At 35.6% G+C, this 7,072-nt stretch overlaps 1 protein-coding gene across 1 annotated transcript in view; it reads left to right on the top strand.

The window, feature by feature from the left end:
• The first annotated feature begins 3,277 nt into the window (after positions 1-3,277).
• The window catches only part of LOC150091034 (rho-related GTP-binding protein RhoE-like), a 291,220-nt gene continuing 287,425 nt past the window's right edge, over positions 3,278-7,072 (top strand). Inside the window, exon 1 of the mRNA XM_090381338.1 lies at positions 3,278-3,852. The gene's annotated coding sequence lies outside the window, so the exon portion shown is untranslated. The remainder of the gene's footprint in view (positions 3,853-7,072) is intronic.

Genomic DNA, 7,072 nt, shown 5'->3' with positions numbered 1-7,072 from the left:
TTGATCGGAAAGGCGAGGTATGGAGAGGTGGATGCCATTTACTTGCTTTGCGATGCTTCATAATAATGACACCCTTCATGGTACACTCTAAAATCATTGATTCCAGAAATAAACGGAGTTCTTCGTCAGGAAGGCGACCCATTAGGGCCTAATGATTTTTTGAAGGGAGCTAAAGACGGCAGGATCGAATAATAGCTACGGATGCGGAAATTATTTCCACAGGCTTTGGTGGATATTCAATTTGAGTTATTTGAGACAAACACTTTGACTTTTACCGAGCTTGGTTAAGGTAAAAGCGGATGTAATTCTATCTTGGAATGCAGAAATCACCGGTCGATTATGGTAATAAGCGATACTCAAACTTTAAAAGTGATTACTTATTGCGATAAGGGCTATTTACAATGTTTACATAAAGCGATATATATTTTTTTCAACTCTTTGCACCCCATCTCCTCACTAAAAACAGCTTTGATTCTTTTCCTATTATTAGAGAACAAAATACTCAGTCGTATTAAATTTTAAAAAAGAATGACTGCAGAACATTTCGGCGAACCCCCATCTATAGCACATCGTGACATTTGTAAGGCGATAAGCTTTAAAATACAAAGCTTTAGAGGGATGAAAAACCCGTATCTCATTCCAATCATTTTGATCCACTGAGCTGGAAATACCTGACCAAATTTGGGATTGGTTGTTTTAGAATTAGAGTAGCTAGGGCCACAAGGTGTAGGTATACGTCTGTAAATTGAGTGTATTTATAGTAGGTGTGCCAATTTAGAGGGATGAAAAGCTACACAATTTCGACACACGCTGATCGACGACGAAAAAAAACAATTTATAGAATTTATTCCCATCTCGATAGAATCGATATGAGTCTCCACTCCTCAATAGTTTATTAATTTAAAATTTATAAAGGGAAACAGTTACAAAATAATTTCATTTACATTTGTTTTTACTATCACGACAGTTTTCGCTTTTAAAAATGTTTTTTTACGCATTTATCTGCTTAAAAACAAAAATGTTACTTTATTGAGATTAATCTGCTGTAATCGGTGTGGGAAGAGAGTTTTCTCTTTTTTTTTTTTCAGTAATAGCAGTGAGATACACTAAGTTATTTAAAGATGTATATTTGGTTTTCGTAAAGTTATTTCGCAATGCGGTTTGTCGTGTTAGTTTTAACAAAATAAACTACAGCCTGTCAGAACGACGTTGTCAATACGAAACAGCTCGCCGATCCACCCACCTCACTCATTTATTTTGCTCAGATCGAATATCGCCTACGCTAGATTTAATAGAACTCCCATAACTGTCAACATACTACTACTACACATCTCTTTCCACAAACGATTCGGTAAAACTCTTCAGAAGGCAATTTCCCATAAAACAGAAAGAGTTTGGTTTTATGTCATCCTGGAATGAATAATTCTTGCGAAACTGTTTTTGTAGTTGAGAAATTTGATTTGTAACACTTCGGAAATGATTTTTTAAGTCCAGATAATACGTTCTGAGTGCTATACTAGAAACAGATTCGTTGAGGGGACTGTTATTCATTTTCTTTTTAAGATTACTTCGTGGTTGGGATATTTGTATATTAACCGATCGATGACAATATAATAAGCTATTATATTAAATATTTGTATAATCTCTTGATTCAAGTACAATTTAGTAGATTTACTTATAGTGCGATGCTCATATACATCTTAAACAAAATATAAAAATGTAAACTTCGAAAATTTAGTATTTTGGTTTCAGTAGCAGATTAAGTAAACAACATATTGCAATTATGGCGATCACGATGTAGGTTTAAAACGTCATTACAACCGAATAAACGTGGCCAAAATAATTTGCTCTTCAATTTTATGAATTATTAAAGAAAATATCTCAATAAGTTGTTTTTCGAATCATTAATGGAACTCCTAACTGGGATGAGCTCCCAAATGGTAACATTACCATATTTGAAAGATGCCATGGAAGGACCACAGAAAGGATTTTGTATTCGAATTCCAGTGGTCTGAAAAACTGTCAGAAATATCTTAATCGGAGTGAAAAGCTATCTACGAGTTTATATTAAGGCATTAACCAAGAGAGAATTTTGGGATAAACAGTAAGCAATATTTATAACATCTGACGACCCAGTTTTATTACCATCTAAACAGGTTTTATAGAAGAAATGGGAAGTAAAGGGGTTAACATATGAGACGAAGCTTCTCGTATGTAGCACATTAACGAAATTCATGCATCGAAGACAGAATTATATGAAGATCTGTTTTCCTTTGACCGCTTCACCTAATTCATCGGAGTACGGCCTCCTTAGCCGAGTGGTCAGGGGCTGGAGTGCAGTAGCACACGCTCTTTGAGTAAGACTGGGGTTCAAGCCCCTGACTAATAAATACGGTCGATCTGCCAACCCGCACTGGACCGGCGTGGCAGATTATGGTCCATTTTCCCTCAACATGAATCATTGAGGAGGCTTCCATCCTACAGTGGGTTGACAACGGCTGCAGTTTACCATACCGATTGTTCCTCCTGTTTAAATAAATGGATACAGTAATATTACAGATATTATCTATGAAGTAATCACAATACTTAAAATTTAAATTCTTGTTTCGAAGGTATAATGGAATCAACTTAACAACGATACTATTACACGCATTCAATAATCACCAGAACATGGAGCAGATACCTGACCCTCCTGCGTCGCTGTATCATTAAGAAAGTTAAGTTATTTTTTGTAGTAACGGGTCAGACAGAGAAGATGGCATATTCCTAAGAAGACTATTTCCATTTATTTCAATGTCAGTGACCCTGATAAATATTTACAAGCAAAGTACCACTTCCTTTAGTACAGATCCGTGTCATTTATTTCAGAGAAAAATAAAGTTTACCATCTAAGCGTACTACTGGCAGGTTTTTCAGCAATTTTTTTTTGTTCACTCTGCTCGAAAGTTTTATACTACACGTTCGAAAAGAACAAACCACGCCCTATGACATCAATGTTTTTAGTATTTTAAAAGACATTTACTCTTATTTTAATGTTAACCGGCAAATAATTGGTGCCACTCTAGTGTTATTCGCGATCGCACCGTGTCATAAGGCATTCCGTTTGAGCGGAGAAATATCCGGAGACACGGCTCGCCACACATTCGGAGCTGAAAATTGTTCGCTGCCTCTTCTTCACTGCACCCGCTCCTACCTACTCCAGAAATGAACTTTCTCCGTCGTCAGGGAAGAGCGTTCCGCTGTAGGCTACTATTCACTACCAGAAACGCCGGTTGGTGTCACGTCTGGTTCATCCGGAGCACGGCAGCTCCAGACCGACGATGGAGTATATTGACTGAAAATTTCTCCGCGTTTTCATTTTGTTCCCGCGACTGCCCGCCTTTTTTGCTCTCCGTTTTTTTCTTCCTTTCTTTCTTTATTTGTTTCTACCTGTTCCCCGCACAGTGGCCCGAGGAAGTTTGGATGTTAGCACGTTCTCAGGATTGAAGAGTGTTTGTTTTTCAGCCCAAGGGCGGCTTCAGTTAATCTCCGTATCTTAGAGAGTTCAGTGAACAAGTAGGAGACGTCTCTCTCCTCCTACTCCTCCTCCTCCTCCTCTTCCTTCTCTTCAGAGCCTTGTACCGAGTTCGTGTGTGTGGGCGTGTGTGCGCGGGTATGAGTGGAGTGTGTGTATGTGGGCGGAAGTCAGCTGTTTTTGTTTGGAGTGAAGCACTGTTGCGCATGTTGTGCTAGGTCATCAGCGATGTAAAGTGGATTGCCCTACTGCTCGTTATGTCGGTTCACACCTAGTCGTCTCTCATAGTACGGATGATGAGCAGAGAATTTGTACAAATCAAGGCCATACCTTTACAGGTAAGAATCAGGAAATATAATCTTAAAACGGTTAAATTATTTACGTTTTACCAATTGCCACCTGTTTTATATAATTATAATTATTAATTTTTGTCTTTCTAAGTATAATTTCTCATATTCAATAAAGCTAGCTGCTTTATGTGTGATCTTTGAATATATTGTGTAGTCTTCGGGTAAGCTGTTTGAGTAGACCAAACTGGAAATTATCGATGGCACATTTTAAACTTCGGGTCCATGTTTTCTTCTCTGTGAAATCAAAATATGCTTTAGAATAATTGAAGAAGGAAAATACCTATATTTAGATTACTGTCCTTAGCACTAAATTCCAAATAAAAACTCAGATTTACTTCTTCATGAATCCATTGTCTGCTAAATATTACATTTCCATTAAAATTAACTTTAATTTAAATTAAATTCAACAAAAACAGATATGTTCTTGATGAAATCGGAAAAAGATCCCTAACCCTCAAAAAAAACCTGAAAGAGCTTTATTAAGATGTACAATCCATACAACCTTGGTTGGACAATTTTGATCATATTCTGTTCTTTACACAAACTCAATGTTATCTGTCATTTTTATCTGGCACGTGAAGTCTTTTATCTCAATATATTTTCATTTAGCGTTAAATTTTAAGAATATTAACTATTTTTTAAATCCAAAAACACAAAGAGGGAAAACATCTTTGTTAACCTTTGAGGCTCAAAATAAACAACATAAATATGAAATGAAATGCTAAACCATTTTTGGTTTATGTGTCAAAATTATTTTACATAAAAAAAGGATTGTTTATATGAAATATAGGTAACAATATGATACGATGGATCGTTCATGATTCGTTTTAGGTTAAGTACATCGTAAAATTATCATAGCATTAACGGTTTTTTTTTGAGATTATTTTTATTTGAGCATCACAAATGAAAAAAATTGAATTCTGTGAAAATTTAATTCAGTGGGTGAGTTTTTTCCTCCATTTACGAAATAAATTATTCAATTTCCCTCCAGAAATCGAAATGAAAGCTTATATCTCAATGTACTGCATAAAAACAAGCATCTCTCTCATCTCAAGAGGTTTTTATATCTATTAAAATAAGTAGTGGTTCTTGAAGCAACTTTATTAGATTTATTCTACCCTACTATCTCACTACATTTGATCATAAATTGCCATACTATAAAGGCATATCTGAGTTTAAGGGGAGAGAATATCAAGACAGCTAAGATGGTTAAATATGTTAAGGCGACTAAGACGGTTAACCATATTAAGATAGTCAAATGATTTTCTAAGATCATATACAGAAAACGAAGATCTCTTAAAGGAAAACAAATATCTCAGCGAGAAAGTAACTGCTCACATGGAGCATGCGCCTAATCTTAAGCGAGCGATTTAGTGCTAGATAAAAGTGGAGCTTTGCTTGGCTGATGTTAACGTAGCCACATGTGAAATGATAATTACTCATCTACAGATTGCTATCATGACTACAAATAGAACTATGAGCGTGTCTGTTGGAATATTCAAGGTACTATTTGTACATCAGGCAACCTGATGTTTTCGAAACTTCCAAAATAATAAATAAAAACGACATTCACGTTGCTCCTCACTTAATTCAGTGAGGATAAAACAGAGAAGGTGAGCCTAGTTTTATAACTGTCACAAGTAAAGGACATCAGATGGCGCAAGGAGGCGTCTTCCATCAACATAGGTGTTTAATCATACATCGAATAAAATTAAATTCAAGAAATATTTTCTTTTCCCAGCTTGCGATAAAATTTAAAATTAATTGATACAATACATTACACATTGCTACTAAAAATTAACTAACGAGGACAATTTATGGTTGGTCGGTTTAGCGGCAGAGAAAGCCCATACGACTTCAGCATATTGCGGACGTAAATTGTGTGAATGCTCTAAGGCTGGTTTGTCTTTTTAGTTACTATATCCGGATGATTAAGAAAGAAAAAAAGCCTTTCTATGGAAAATCTCAAGAAATAGCTTTCTATCCTAAGATTACAAACTCAATTCCTCTTGGAAGAACGTTAAGTTCCTGTCATTGAAGCCATTCGAAACCACCTACACTATTCCAAAATGGGTGGAGAGATATTTGTCCACTAATACAAAAGGCAATGGAAAGAAAGAGCTGTAATGGAAACCAAAGTCTATCTTTAATGTAAGTACCAATATTGAATAACCTGATGCGACGTTGAAACAAGTTTCCTGTTTCAATTACAACATACAATCTATTTTGCGTGTTTTTATTTTATTATTTATTTTCCTTTTTTCCCAGTAATGTGTTTTATGGTGAGAAATCCATTTCTAGCATCACCGACAGTAAATATATCATTAATGTTCAAATAAATACCTTTTGACAGGACAGAAAATCTAGATTGTTAAGATTTCTGCATGCATTCCAGCGTATATATAGAGAGAGATAACGTATATTTAACTTTCTTACCTATTTCGGAAATGAAAGAAAGATTAAAATTGGAGAACTAAATAAAAGAAAGGAGTAAAGCCTTGACACACTAAGAGTGGACTTTCGTTTTAATCTTCACATCGTGTGCGCGGCTAAAAGTTTTTGTTTTTTCTTGTTACCATTGGCAGCTACGACATGAAGCAAGAACTGGTAGCCAGAGATTGTCGGTAGGGAAGAAAGTTTGTTTTCAAGTGGACAACGCCAAATAATGGCATTCGTTAAAGGTGTTTCCACAGCTGGAGATGCCTCCTCTCAAATAGGCTTTTTATTGCTAAAAATAGTGATATATATATATTTTTTAAATTAATAATGATAATGTACGATTTCAGTTGGGGTTGTCACGAAAATTTCGGTATGATTCATTATTAATGGTTAGCAGGATACAAAGACAATGCCAAGAATGACCGAAATATTTAATATTCAAAGTAGCACTAAATATTAGATGGACTTTTGTACCGTATTAGGCTGGCAATTTGCCATGTATCAGAGGAAACAGTTTGTGCAGAAGTTTCATCAGACTCGAGGTAAGTATTGTGGTAGATCATTATTATTTTTTAGCTTATGAATGGAGATAACACAAATATGAGAGCTGCAAATGAATTCTCGTATCCATTGTCTATCGTGATCGATAGTCTCACAAGACTTATATCGACTTATGCGAGAAAGTTCATGAAGGTCGGTTGTGCGCATGACAATTGGAGAATCAACGGCCTTGGAAAAAAGTAGCCAATGTGCTCGTGTTTCTGAATTC

Source organism: Mastigoproctus giganteus, chromosome 1 (assembly GCF_048544385.1).
Source record: "Mastigoproctus giganteus isolate SK-2022 chromosome 1, ASM4854438v1, whole genome shotgun sequence".
NCBI lineage: Eukaryota > Metazoa > Arthropoda > Arachnida > Uropygi > Thelyphonidae > Mastigoproctus > Mastigoproctus giganteus.
This window is presented reverse-complemented; position numbering and strand designations above follow the sequence as displayed.